The 15,277-nt window shown below is 41.7% G+C and overlaps 1 protein-coding gene across 1 annotated transcript in view; it reads left to right on the top strand.

Annotated features, from left to right (window-relative positions):
• Positions 1 to 15,277, top strand: part of LOC129202447 (ethanolaminephosphotransferase 1-like) — a 69,943-nt gene that overhangs the window by 9,510 nt on the left and 45,156 nt on the right. The gene's annotated exons all lie outside the window — the stretch shown is intronic.

Raw genomic sequence — 15,277 nt, forward strand, 5'->3', positions numbered from 1 at the left:
GAATTATCCAAATTTGCTTTAGTTGAGGTGCGGGTGTCTGAGATGAGCTGTGCCACCCTGTTCACACACCCTCAGCCTGCTCCCTGTTAAAAGCACGGAGGGCATGCCAGCTTCTACCAGCACAACACCCAACCTTTTATTTTATGTTCAGTTTCCCAAAGCAGCCCCTACCCTGTGCTCCCCATACTTCTTGCCTTCTTGCTTTTACCACCTGGCCCCCAACCAGGGCACTCGGCTTCTCCTGGCTCCTACCAAGCCCTTCGCTTTCCCAGGCCGGCAGTTCTGCCTGCTCACTGCAGGGTGTCTGACAGTGAAGTAACTGTGGTTACAAAAGCCTTCTCCAGGTCACTTACTAGGGACTTGTTATGCACAGCAGCTTGTTAAAACGTACCAACCTGTTTGTGTGTCTCCAGCGTCAGTGGGATAAACCATGCTGCAAGCCACTGGGTGTACGTTGCACAGGTCTGTGCTTGAACAGTGGAGCCGCAGTCTTGACTGAGATCACCGGAGGAAAAATAAAAAGCTATTTTTAGCATAATCAGACATTATCTAAGTAACTTTCCTAAATTATTTGTTTGTAGTACAAATACAAGGAGCGCTTGTATTACATTCTTCCTTATCACTTGAATGAAACTAGCTGCAAACAAATGCAGATGGGGAAGAATCAAAATAAGATTTTTTTAAAACTTGTAAGCATTGTGTCCTACTTACGAATTACAGGGCAAATGATTACCAAAAGACAGAATCACATATCAAAATGCTTCAGTTGAGTATATTAAAATTACTTTGGTTTCTTGGAAGCATCGCAAAGGCCAGAAAATATGCTGGGTAGTTTTCTTAACTATAGAAATCAGCCAACACACTGGAGAAGTATCTGTTCAACTATGTTCTGGAAAACTATGGTAAGTACAGGTTTTAGAAAGGTGAAATCAAATAGTCAGCTCTCTATTATCTGAGGTGAGTCGGGACCGGGACATCGTGGAAATAAATAAATAAATCCAACTGGCACAGGTTACACCCAGAGAAATGTAGCTGTGTGAGGTCAGTGCTGCCAAGCTGGTGGGGTATCTGCATCATCTACCTGATGATGCTCCAGGTTGCAGGAGGACAAGGCAGGTGATGGCAGCTCTGCACATTCCTGAAGTGCTGCTCACAATGTGTTGAAGTCCTCCAAAAATGCAAAGGAAATGCAGCAAGGAGACGCTAATCACTGCCACCATCTCCTCCCCGCCTCCTCGCCTCACCCTCCCATGCCCAGGGCTGCTACCACAACCACAGCTTTGTTCTCACCACCTCCTAGGCCTGAGACGTGCTCTTCAACCTCCTATTGCCCTGTGGCTGCCATCTCCTCTGTTCTCCCATTCAGCCTAGGGCCTCACCTTATCCTGCTCCTCCAGCTTCTCAGCCCTGCTGAGGAGATTGCTGCTGCCTTTGCTGCCTAGTCAACAGGACTGGTGCTAAACTCAGGTTAGTGTGCCCAGCAGACACAAAGCACCTCTTTCTACAGTCACCTGGATATCTCTGTAGCGTGTTTCCTGGTGGACCCAGCTCTAGTGTACAGTGGGGGGATACAGGAGTTGGCCTTGTGAAAACCTAGATAATCTCTGGAAGGATTTATGAGCACATGTTCGATATTGTGCTAAAACAATGTATTGCTTCCAGACCTGAAGTGTGCCTAGGAAACTAGGTGGGGGCATCCATCTCTCTATTGTACATCACATTGCAGCATTATATTTGCACTAGTATCAGCAGCTAAATATGCTCCATGCTTTGCACAACTTATCTGCAGAAAACCGGGAGCTGATCATAACACAGTTTAAAAGAATAATTTGTGTAATCAACTCCGTTTCATAAAGGTAAATTTTGCCGGAAAAAAAAATACTGCTCAGTTTTCAAAATTTTAACAGAGCTGAACTCATTTCTCTGCCATGAATGCCGCAATTGTATGTCTCAGCCACTTTCTGTCTCCTCTTCACAGTTGGAGGAGGGCCTTGGCAACAAAACTGGTGCAGTTCTGTGCAGAGGGAATGGCAGACCTAATGAATGCAAAGACTTCAGCACCCTTTAGCATCCTCTGGTGCATGTATGTTATGCTCTTGAAGCAAGTTTTCCCCAATTACTAAGCTTTGGTTTATAACAGAGTGAACCCAGAGCAGACAAAACGCATTCCCTTTGAACGAACCTGAACCAGATGTACTAGGAACGCACAAGTACACCCAAAACATTCAGTCTGTGGTATCATACTGGAACCAGTTCAGCGTAAAACCTCCTGACACCCTTATAGCATGGACATTGGATCCTTAGGGCTAGCTATTTCACTTTACAAATCTATTCCCATTCGTTTTGCATGTTAATGGAGATTCGGAGATTCAATTTTCCTTTTTCCGATCAAAAGCGCACTGAGAACAGGTGGGGGTGTGTCAGTGAGACACTTTAGACGCAACCCTGGGTATTGCTGCTGTGATATTTCTGCCATCTTCTTGCCTGTGGGGCAGGTGGGCATGTAGTGGTTTCAGGAGGGTGTCATGCTCAGGTGATTTGCTGCAACTGTAGGGCAGAAGCAGCTGATACTTGGATTTTGTGCTGTTCCTTAAGATCTGGAGTGACACAGCCAAAATGCTACAACCAACTGCAGTTTTAGGGCTTGAATCATGTTGTTCCTACTTTTATGTTTCTGTTATCAGTATTTTGCAGCTCTGGAGGAGCACCCATGGAATTACACAGCTGCCTTTTTTCCACCTGTTTGGGTTTCTGTTGTAAACATGCAGCTCAGAGGAAGCCAGGTGATGAGTACAAACAAAAGCAGAATTTGGTTCTTTATTTTTGTCCTCCTCCTCTCGCCAGAATGCAATAACGGTAATGATGAGCTCTTGTTGCCATTGCCTCTTTTCATCACTGTGATCTTGGGATTTCCCTTGCAAGTCTGCCTTGAATCAGCTTTTCTACAGCACCCACGTGCTGAGGTTTTCCAAGCCAGAAAACTTCGACACCTTATCCTCTTTCAGAATAAAGGAGATCTGAGAACACACTATAGAGGCTTGATTCAAAGAATAGGCCTTGGAAAAGAAGATTTAAAAAAATCAGAGATAACATTAAAAATTAAAGACTAAGATTCCACATTTTCATCTTGGTATGTCCACACTGTTTCTATCCTCGAAGCTGTTTTTTAGAGGGTAACATCTTGTGTGGAGAAGGGCAGGCCAGTAAATGAGGTATGCGTGGTTTCATTTCAGTAAGACTTCTGATGCTGTCCTACATTCTCGTAAGTAAAGTAGGTAGGTAGAGGTAAGTAAGATGAAATCAGCGTAAAATGGAAACACATTACTCTAAAGAGTAATTTTAAGTTGTCAAAGTAGCAGTTTCTGTCAAATGGAATCCTGCCTACAGAGCTGTCCCTCTGTCCTGGCTTCATTGCGGTTCAATACTTTCATTAATTAACGGAAGGCAGATTACTCTTCTAAAATTTTCATGTGACACTAAAGCGCTTTGAAGAATAGGCTTATGATTTAAAATGTTCTTGAAAAAGGGATATAATGGCCAGAAATCAATACGAAGAAATTCAGTAAACAAGGTACAATGCTTAGGGGAAAGAAAATCAGCATTTCAAATATAAAATAAGAGACAACAGAGTGCAGAAAAGGTACCTGGGGATCAGCGTGTCAGCAGTGTTGTGGCTGTTGTAATAAAGACAGAAAAAAGTTCTTAAGTGTGAAGTGTCATGTATATGTCAAAGGGTTACATATATTGCTGTAGCTGAAGTACTGATCAGGTATCAGCTGGAATAACATGTCCTGCTTGCTTTGGCACACAGTTTACAGTCTACAAAGTGGCCTTAGGAATATTAAGAGGCTTAGAAAAGATGAACTGTGAGAAACAGTCTGAGTACTGTGGGAGTAAGAGCATAGCAGCCAGTTAGTCTTCATGCATGCCCTTTTAAAGAAAGACAATATGTAAGTTTGGGCTGTGCGAAGAGAAATTTAAGGCGGGTGCTATGGCAGTCTTGCGTTGATAAGGGTAGCTGAGTGCTGGAACAGGTATGGGGGGGGGATTGTGCAATTGTTTTGTCGGTCTTGAGAAATGGTTCGATTTCTCTCAGAGAGGATCTAAAATCTAGTGTTGAGTGTTAATAAACGGTTGCTCACACCTTTCTTAGCAAGTTTTGGATAACGTGTTCTATTTTAATCTGCCGGCATGGTCGTTTATCACAAGCAATTGAAAGCCAGTGGCTCGTTACCTCATGGTAACTTGATCTGCTGCCTGAACATCTGCTAATCGTGATCCTGCATTAGGTGAACGTGCTGGACTAGAAGACCTCTCAAGTTACATCCCAGCCCTCACTTTGGTATGTTAGAGAAACAAGATCAGACATAATGATGATCGCGTTTCAAGGCTTGATTGTTTCTCTCATACTGACTTATACCAAAAGAGCAAAGTGTGTTGAGCATAATCTAGTGAATTACTTTCTGGAAGTTCAGGATCGCTCCAGTGTGGAAGACTAGAAGACTGAATTTCTGTTGAGTGTTCGTGCATTTCCAAGGCTACCTGCCTAACTATGAGATTTGGAAACATAGTGGATTTTGCTCACATCAGCTGAATATGAGTTTTGCTTTCAACTGCAGTAGCACAAGTATTGTACAAAATTTTGAAAATTCAGGTCAGGACACTTTCATTTGCATATTTATCTGTAGGTGATTTTCCCCCTCTACTCTGATCTCATGAGACCCCACCTGGAGTACTGCATCCAGCTCTGGGGGCCCCAGTACAAGAAGGACATGGAGCTGTTGGAGCGAGTCCAGAGGAGGGCCCTGAAGATGATCAGAGGGCTGGAGCACCTCTCCTATGAGGACAGGCTGAGAGAGTTGGGGTTGTTCAGCCTGGAGAAAAGAAGGCTTCAGGGAGACCTAATTGCAGCCTTCCAGTACTTAAAGGAGGCTTGTAAGAAAGATGGGGACAGACCTTTTAGTAGAGCCTGTAGCAATAGGGCAAGGGATAACGGTTTTAAACTACTAGAGGGTAGATTCAGACTAGATATAAGGAAGAAATTTTTTACAGTGAGGGTGGTGAAACATTGGGCAAGGTTGCCTAGAGAGGTGGTAGATGCCCCATCCCTGGAAGCATTCAATGACATGTTGGACGGGGCTTTGAGCAACCTGATATAGTTGAAGATGTCCCTGCTCGTTGCAGGGGGTTGGACTAGATGACCTTTAAAGGTCTCTTCCAACCCAAACTATTCTGTGATTGTGCATGGGCAATTTGAATTGTGGAATCATTCAGGCTGGAAAAAACCCTTAAGATAATTGAGTCCAACCATAAACTGGTATATGTTGAGTACAGTGTTTTTATATATTGTTTTTGCAGATAGCATTTTTTTCCTATATTTTATTTCCAAATATTATTTAAAAACAATTATCATCAGTTTTATCTGCTGTAGTTAGTTTTTTAAAACCACTTCAGTTTAATAAAGCCCTTGAATATTTGAGGCAGTGAAAACTAACATTTTCCAGTTTCCATAAAACTGGTGAGTCAACAGCGACTATTCTACAAATACAATCTTGCAGTCTTCTTCATATCACTTTGATTGATTGGCAGACTTGGAGTGTAATTAAAAGTTGTTGAATAAAACAAATCACTCATTGTCCTTACATTTTCTGTCACTGCGTTCACTGTAAAGAGATGTGGGCCAACTGAATTACATAATGCTGAAAGACCATCTTCATGTGCACACCATTTCTTATTCCTCGTCCTGTTGTAATGGTAGCTGATGTCATCTAGCATTTCAAGAGCTCTAATCGTTATTTTCTTTCCATACGTATTATGCTAATGTGCCAACAACATGATGAAATCACATCATAGAGATGTTGCATTTGATATTATGTGCTGCAGGACTTTCTTCCCAATGATGGTGTAATTGTACATATTTTTGAGGGCCACATTATGCCAGTGAATTTACAAAGGTTCATTAGATCACTTTTGGGACAAATACACTGAATATAGAGAGTTGTATGCCTTGTTGAGTCTCATAAAAGTGCAAATACCAACCACATAATTTCAATTTTACTGCTTTATCAAGAGATGTTCGTGTTCTGAAATGCTTACTGGATTTTTATGTGTAGGATAAGCATATATACACATTTATGTATTCATATGTATTTACTTTTGTTTATGCATCTCTGTTTTAATAGAAGCCTAATTGCAAAGATGTATCTGTGATTTGGATGTGGATTATTTGTTATAAATCTAGGGGAACCATTCTTAAAAGTGTTGTTTTGTAGAGGGAGGAATTTGGGGTTTGCATCTTTCTATGAAATATCTCTTATGTGTCAGGATATTAGATACATATAGCATATGTGGTACAGAACCCCCGCTTAGCATCCCTTATGAAAACTGCAACCCACTTTTAATCTCTCTGCCCTTTTTGGCCTACAGGGGTTTCTTGGGTTCCCAGAGATTTAGGTGCACATGCTGGCAGAGGTCCATCTGCATGGGAATTTGGTCTACTGTTTGATCTTTAAAGGGTTGCTGGCACCTCTGAAAACACACTTTTGTACATGCACACAAATACATGTGGCGCAGAATCCTACTGTCTTTTCCTTTACCAACTGTAGAAGACCAGTCAGCACAAAAAATACATAGACATCAACTTCCTCGCCACGCTAGAGCTTCTTTGAATAGGGAGGGTTATGGATCTTTTTGTGCAGTTCCTTGAGAGTGTCCAGGCCTTGCTTCTTAGCAGGACTTGTACTTTTACCAGTCTGGGCCATCCTCTAACTTTGTCCCTTTACAGCAACAAATGTGCATCTGCCTTCTGCTATCCCTTGCTCAGTATTTAATTGTGTTTCTGTGTTCTTTTCCATCATTTTGGCTTCATTGTGAAGTGTTTCAACGTGTCCCACTAAACAAAGCCTTTTGCTGAAGACAAATTAAGCAGCATCCTTAACATAATTACTGTTGATTGAAAAACAATTGCTGACTTCCAATGTTATCCCCTCTCCACCTTTCCCTGGTCTGAGTGCTTACAGTCCTGTCAGTAAAGAATCAGGTCTATCTAGTCTTACATAGTGAGCGAGAACCTCACCATTGGGGCCAGCACATTATGACTTCTTGCCCCAAAATGTGCTTCTCTCTCCATTGTAGTATGGCTCTGAGGTCTCTCATAGATCCCACATTTCAAGCGTAGCTGGTCTGCGATCCGTCAGCCCTTTACTCCTGGCAAATGGGATTATGGTAGGCAGGAAGCTGAACATGAGCCCTCAGTGTGCCTTGGCGGCAAAAGTCAACAGCATCCTTGGTTGTATTAACAGTAGCACAGCCCATTAAGTAAGGGGGAAATAATTATACCCCCTTACTAGGGCACATCTAGAATACTGTGTCCGGTTTTGTGTCCCCAATACAAGAAAGATATCAATGAACTGGAGCGAGTTCAGCAGAGGCCACTAGGGTAGCAGGGGCTGGAGCACTTGTCCTGTGAGGAGAGGCTGAGGGACTGGGTCTTGTCTGGCCTGGAGATGAGACACCTTCAGGGGGCACCTAGCAGCAGCCCCCCAGTACCTATGGGGAAGTCCTTGAGAAAATGGAGCCGGGCTCTTTGTAATGGTGCATGGTGGGAAAACAACAGACAACAGGCACAAGCTGAAACAAGACATCTTCACATTGAATATAAGGAGAAAATTTTCCTCAAGAACAGAGTGAGGCAGTGGTACAGGTTGCCCAGGTAGGTCGTGCAGTCCCTATCCTTGGCATTCTTCAAGACTCAGCTGGATAAAGCACCAAGCACCTGGTTTGGGCTCCTGGCTGAGCCTACTTTGAGAAGGAGGTAGGACTAGAGACCTGCTGAGGTCCCTTCTGACCTGCTTTATCCTGTGTTCCTAACTCATGATTCTGTGATCTTGAGATGACGACACTGCTTTGCAAGCAAGGGCACGTGCCACTACCAGACACAACTCCCTAAGAGCAGCCTATCCTGACCCACAACTGCACGTGCCCCATGACCTCATGGACATACATGAGGTTGTATGTACGTATATATTGCTCATACATACCTCCCTCCAGTAAGTGACAGGATGTGGCTTGTGGCCTAATGTGTGTGTCAGGATTCCTGAAAATGGGGAGGTCTGAATGATAAGAATATGTTTACATAGAAGCATCCCCAGGACAGCAGATTACATAATAACACTTTCTGATGACTTAGTAATAACGAGAATTGTTGAGTTGCCCAAACCATGACATTGGATTTTGAGTATTTTACTAGGAATAGTTTAACATGGAAGGAAAGTTTAACCATGATTCCCAGTCGTAGGTATGCGCAGGCTGATGGAACTGAAGGGGGCAAAGTCAGGGTGGGAGAAAACCGCCTAGGAGCCCAACTTAGGCAGCCTCTTCCCTCACAGTGCAGCTACACCCAGCCCTACTACAGACAGCGCAACTGTCAGGTAATAGTCTGCAAGCTCAGACCCCCAAAGAGATGAGCATTTGCATCTGAGGATGCAATTACATGCCCACTACCACCTACTCTTTTCCAGGCTAAATTACAAACCCTCTTCTTTAGTTTCTACTCGTGTGTTTTATGCTTCAGCCCTAGATGTCTTAGGGGCTTTTAACTCCTGGACTTAGGTATCGGTGACCTAATAAAAATAAATAAATATATGGATGGAGGGAAAAGACAGCATAGTCTAAACTATTTAAGCAATAGGAGATACAAAATCCAAGCCATTATTTATGAATAATTAACTAAATGATGATATAATGTAATCTTATTTCTAGAAATAACAGGAGGGTGTTTTGGAATACATCAGCACTTTTAAACTGCTGAACATTTGGAATTCATTTGACATCCACAATGTTGTATAGATCCGTTGCTGTTTATAGTGTGCTTCTTTCCCTTTGTGAAGTTTTTGTTTAAACCCAAGACTGTGTCTCATGACATCTACAAACCTGTAAAAACGTATATAAAGTAGAATTAAAACCCACATGTTTAATGTATTCTAGAAATCTGAAAGGTGGATGGAAAACTGTTACCATATGTGTCAGTATTTTAGTATTTTCTTTAATTTTTATGTAGTTCCAGAAGTGTAAGATACCCCAGAAGGAAAGTTCATGTTGCATAAGTATGAAATAGCTTCCCCAGAAGGAAGACATCCTACCAAGCTCTCTTAAATAGCGACTGGTTCATGCCCTGGATTGGGAGGGTCATTTTGCAGCCTTCAAAACTACAGAAAACTCATCTAATACAAAAGAGAATATTCCTCACCTGATCTATCGTCATTCCTCCTATCCCCTTTCCTGTCAGTTACAAAACACAGGCATTGTGAAATTGTATAGTCAGATAAAAGAAGCCGTAGGAAGGTGTTGGTAGCTGTCAGGGTGTCGTGATGGCTGGGGGTGGTGAGGACCCAGAGGCCTGGCGTGTCCCACCAGCAGAGGCTCAGCCGAAATCTCCCAGGGACCAGGGCTGGGACCCAGCTGCTGCCCTCAGCACCCAAGAGCCGCTGCCTGTGGGCACCCAAGGAAGGGGCTGCCCACCCTGCACTGCCCCTGGGAGGGATAGCTGCGTCCTACACGGTAGACAGTAAAATCTCACCGCTTGCTTAAATATTTTTATTTCAAATATATGCTGTGGGACATCAGTTTTTCAAAGCTTTTCAATCAGCAGATCCCTCAAAATTTTCCATCTGAGATGTAGGTCCCCGTGTATAAGTATAGGCCAAATGATGACAAGCTCACATTTATATGTGCTGGACAAGTGATCAGTCGACATCCAGGTGGCATTGTAGAAATAGACCATCATGCAAATATTGTGGAAAACCACTCTGCGGAGTCATTATTTTCAACAGATCACTTGTTTAAAGACCATCACTTTGCTTATTTTGAATTTGATGGATTGAGTCTCAGCTCGTTTAGGCTGTCTTCTATTATCTTCATGAAAAGTTAGTTTAGGAGGAGGAGAAAATTATTTGTTCCTCCCCTTTTCATTCATTTTGAGTGGATGTAGATGACTACGGTTTCAAAACTCATGTAAAACTTTTATAACACTTTAAATGTTTGATAACACTTTGAAACAGTTTTAGAGTGAGAGAACAAGATAATTTATGTGGAATAAGGTGGGGGGGGGGAATTACTGCATTTTAGTTACTCTTGTTTTAGTGCTTCCACCACAGAAAATATGAAGTACCTTATACTTCTGCATTTAGACAGAGGTTCATCAAATATTCATTATGAGGCAATGACATGCACAGGTACAACTGCTGTGGTGCATCTCGAGACAGACACTTGGTTATCTCGTAGTAAGTTCTTTACATGTTCTCACCCTTTTCCATCAGTTGCTCTTTTGCCAGGTATTGCTCACTAATAGAGATTTTTTTTTTTCATGGGTAACACAAGCACGATGAACGCTTGACTTAAGAGGAGGTTCCCCAAGCCTGCAGGACCACTGAGTTGTTAGAACATCAGCACGTACATACAGCTGGGGCTCTTCCATACCTGTGCCTGACCTGGCTCAGTTTGCTTGCAGGAAAAGGGCAGGTATCACAATATTTATGTTCTTCATCTAAGTCCTTACGTCATCATTAGACGGTTCTCATCCTTCCCATGTGGGAACAGCTAGTGTATTCTTCCATAACAGGCATCTAACTTCACATGAAATATTAGAGGGACCACAGTACCATATATTCAATATACTGCAACCTAAACCGTGATTACTGTCTGATATATAGTTGGTTTAAACGTTACTTTGTCTGGGAAAGCAGTTTTTCAGCCTTTACATTCTTAACAGAATTCTCTATTTCCTTTTGTAAAAGTGAACTCAAGTATAAAGTTGAGCTAATATGGGCAGACTTTATTTGAATAAAGTGGTACTGGTATTGCTTATACTTAAATTGTCTATATGAATATGACATTTCTAGGAACACTGTGGCTGTATCCTTTGCTAGATACTCGTAGGGTGAGTCACAGCCCATCTGTGCCTCAGTCTTCCAACGTATACAATGGGGATAATAAATCCTGTGCTGATTCATGAAGTTCTAGCAAATTTTAATGAACACATGAATTAGCTGATTTCTGGAATGTGGAGTGCTGCAAATTTGTTGCTACTAATACGAAACTAAAATCTACAGAGTAATTTTGATGCCAACAATTCAAATGTAAACAATTCACAACAGTTTTACTCTACATCTCTGAATCTGTATGACTGTATGGCACAGTATGGTGCTACCTGAAATATGACAATTTAAATACAGGAAAGGAATAGTCTGTTAACATAAGGACCAGCTTGAGTTAAAATAACTATCTCCCGGCAGTTAATACAACTACATTTCTTGCAACTTGCTTTCCCTCCTGACTCAGAAGTTTGTGTGGACATGTTTTATATTTCTCTCTTCATTCCAAAATTTTATTCTTGGGATACCTCCACAGTGCAAGGCTGGAGAGGGCCAGGGAGCCCTGTGATGATCCAGCTGTCTGCTCTGATTAATGGGTAGCTCACTCCTTGGTTCTTTTTTCTTTCCCAGAAGGTCTCTCCAAGACAACAGCCAGGCTTTGTTTTGGGAATGCTCCATTCTGGAGGCATTACGCACCAATTTTTGGCTTTCGCCATCCTTCAGCGCTCTCCCAGTGTGGGCATTTGGATCTTTGAACATGCACAGCACGGAACTCTCCCTTCCGTGCTCTGAAAATGCGGGATTGCTGGGTTACAATGTAGTCTCCAGATTGGTTTAGATACTTTGAACTGAAACATACTCAATGCTAACAATGTTTTAGGTGTGCAGGGCCAGATAATGAGGCCCAAACCCCCTCCACCAAATGCTGTGAGGTGTGGATGTGACCAGTTTGCAGTAAGGGGAGGTATTTCTAAGCTGTGTGGATGTGAGCCAGAAGGTACCGTTCGTCTTGTATTTAGCAGTGCAGACCTTGGTCACTGCGAGTGTTTTTGACCCACAGGTGGGTTGGCTCTGCTCTGCCGCTCCAGAGCAGTTGTCTGTCTTCTGTGTAGCCAAACCTTTGCTTTGGCTCATTTTTCTTTCTCTTGTTTTTCTCAATTACTTTTCTTTCCTTACTCTTACTTTTCTTACTGTTTATATCTTTTTTTCCCCTTCACCTTAATCTTCTCATCTTTCCTCTGCCCTCTCGCACAGCTGACCAGTACAGACTTGATGCTGTGCTGGATCCCCGGGTGGAGATTAAGACACAGGAACCACAGAATAAAAGCAGATCTTACGTGTGCCGCCCAAGTCAATGTGTACGTGTGCACGTGTGTCTGCTCTCTGTATTCTCATTTCTAGCTCTGCTAGAAGCCATTATTAATGCAGAGAGGAAAGCAGATGACTTTCAAGGGGATATTAACTATTTAAAAAAACCAGCAAAAGCATTTCTGAACTTGGGGTCAAGATGGAGACGATTAATGCCGTTTTTCCTAATCCCTCACAACTGCCATTCCCTCCCAACTATTACAACTTCTTTTTAAAATAATTAACAGAAGCTTTCTGATTAATCCAAGCCTTCTTCTTTGTATAAGGACAATCAAGATCCCTTTTCTAGTGCAGAAAGTGTTTGCTGGGGAGTGCTTAGCGCTCGTGTCAGTCTTACACTTACAAACCTCCAACAGGCTTGTCCTCCACTTCTGTCTTTTAATGAAAGTGCCCTGAAAAGGACAGAATTATGCAACAGCAAATGGCAGTACTTTCTTTACATCAGGTTCAGTGCAGCCTCGCATTCATGTTCACTGATGGTGATGTGAGCTTGTTACTCAGTAATTTGCATTTTTGAGCAGCCACAAACAGTAAACATTAAACATTTCATGGCCTTGAGGTTAGTAGCTTCTTGGGAACAGAGCAAAGCAGAGTGTTAAACTGTATAGCAGATTTTATTTGTCAAGTTTTATTTTTGCCATGACGGAAAACGAGCAGAATGTTTTTTCCATGAGTGTTTCCTTTGGTTTGGCAAAACAGATTACCGATGAGGGAAGGGCAAATTTCCATTCTTCTGCACATCTGCTGAATGTTCCTTCTCCACCCAGAGGACCACAGTTCAGCCACAGACATAGGAATGAACAGAATGAAGTGTGACAGGTCTTGAAATGTCTTTAGAAGGCAGAAGCTGGGTGTAATTTTACTTTTTTTTTTTTAATAAGGAGTGTTTTGATTTTTTCTGCTTGACTTTGGAAACTGTCAAGCAAACAAAAAGCTGTCTGTGTCTTATGTTTGTGTCTATTTATATAGAGATATGTTGGAAAACTACATAATCTCTTATATTTTCCATTTAAGAATATATAGAAATTATATAATCCCTATATAATCTCTTATATTTTCTATATAAGAAAATAATTTTTAAGAAATTAGATTGTTTTTCCTTTTTTTCTCCTGGGAGCAAGTAATAGTTCTGGACAGCCAGTGAGTACTTTGGGTAGAAAGCCTCATTTTGCTGTTGTTATTTAACTGGGATTTTGTGCTTTTATTCATGGCTTTGAAGGCTGGGAGTGGAGGGGAGAAGGAGAAAGCCAAAGCAGGAACAGGAGCGAAGGTCATGCATTTTGACCTTTGCACATTATTATCCAGCTTTGGCAGAATTCATTGAATTTGCTGGTCAGGAAATTACCACGTAGCTTACATAGTCTTTGAGTACCAGTTGAGGTAAGGAAATGGGCAATAGCTACAGAGAAACTTTGGGCAGATTTCTGATTACCTGGAATCTCAATAGTGCTAATGGATATTTTGAATTTTCTTCATTTTCAGAGGATTTCCATAGTTCTCATGTGAATTAAGTACTAGCTGACTGTTCTGTTGGCATAGGTATTGTATGGCTTGGTATTATTGCTATTTCTGGCATGAATGTAAGCAAAGCCCATGGACAGTTCAGACTGGGTTATTTACATGCAAGCTGGACCATCGAAAGATCATTCAGTTTTAATAATCAGTGTTTGAAAGATACAGTATAAAATATAGTATCTGGGGCTGCAAATGTGTATTTGTGTATAGTGAAAGTATAGAGTAGTGAAAACTTTAGTTTTACCTGCAAATTCATTTTTTCTGAGGTGATGTATTCTAAGAATTTTAATATATATTCTGACAGAAAAGCCGTTAAAAGCTGTTGATGACAGAATTGTCTCATGTTTTAAATAATATGGGTTCTGATATCCTCAGAAAGAGTAGATGAAGAGTCATAGACTGTGTATTCAAAACCTGAGGCATGCTGCATTATCTTTTGCCCTGTTGCACTTGTCCACTGAAAGCTCTTAGCTCAGATTAAGTTAAGTGCGTGTGTAAAAGCTTGGAGAATGGGGGTACTGAAACTGGTATTAATCTTACCAGACCTCAGTTGCCTAGAACGTGCCTAAGTTTAAGACAAGTGTCTAGACTCCTTTGATAATTAATGACTTGAAACATTCTTCCAGAGTGCAATCGTGTCCAAAGTGTAGTTGGCTAAGAGAGGTCAATAAATTAACTAGACAGAATTAGCTGTTAGCTGAAGTTAGGTGAAATGGAAGCCTCTCTGTCATCAGTTCTTCTGCACCAAAGGTGAACACCTTTCACAAATTCTGAAATGCATCCCTATTTTATTCCCGTTGTCCACACACGATGTTTGGACAATGCTGTATGTAGATATATGTGAATCTTTATGTGAGTCATATGCATCATGCTAGCAACATAAGCCATATACGCACTTTCAAAGTCAAAGGATTTAGAATCACAGAATCGTAGAATCGTAGAATCACAGAATGGTTTGGGTTGGAAGGGATCTCAAAGATCATCTAGCTCCAAGCCCCCTGCCATAGGCAGGGACACCCTCCACTAGACCAGGTTGCCCAAAGCCCCATCCAACCTGGCCTTGAACACTTCCAGGGAGGGGGCATCCACAGCTTCTCTGGGTAAAGAATTTCTGAAAGAATTACATGTACCACCCCAATGATGATTAACTTCTTCCACTGTGGACTCGCCAGGTCTCATGAACGTAGTTGTGAGTGGTGGTGTCAGTTAAGATTGTTCTTCTGCAGATTGTTCTGAGTCTGTGTTCTGCAAACTCAAAGCAGGATAAAACTTGATACTGTCCTCTGAGGAGAAAGTGGACAACAGCAATTTGGGGTAGGCTCAGATTTCTGAAATGTTTTGTTTGCAAAAGATACAGGTATGTACTTATTGGCATCTATAAAACACATATAGTATCTTTACAAGTCTGTCCAATAGGGAAAATTTATTGTGGTAAAGAACTGTGCTGTTTTAGAGCTTATGTTTATAATAACATTGCCTTACATTAATTAGCATAGTGCAAATGCAACTGTTTTACTATGTCA

Source organism: Grus americana, chromosome 2 (genome assembly GCF_028858705.1).
Source record: "Grus americana isolate bGruAme1 chromosome 2, bGruAme1.mat, whole genome shotgun sequence".
In the NCBI taxonomy this organism is placed as follows: Eukaryota; Metazoa; Chordata; class Aves; order Gruiformes; family Gruidae; genus Grus; species Grus americana.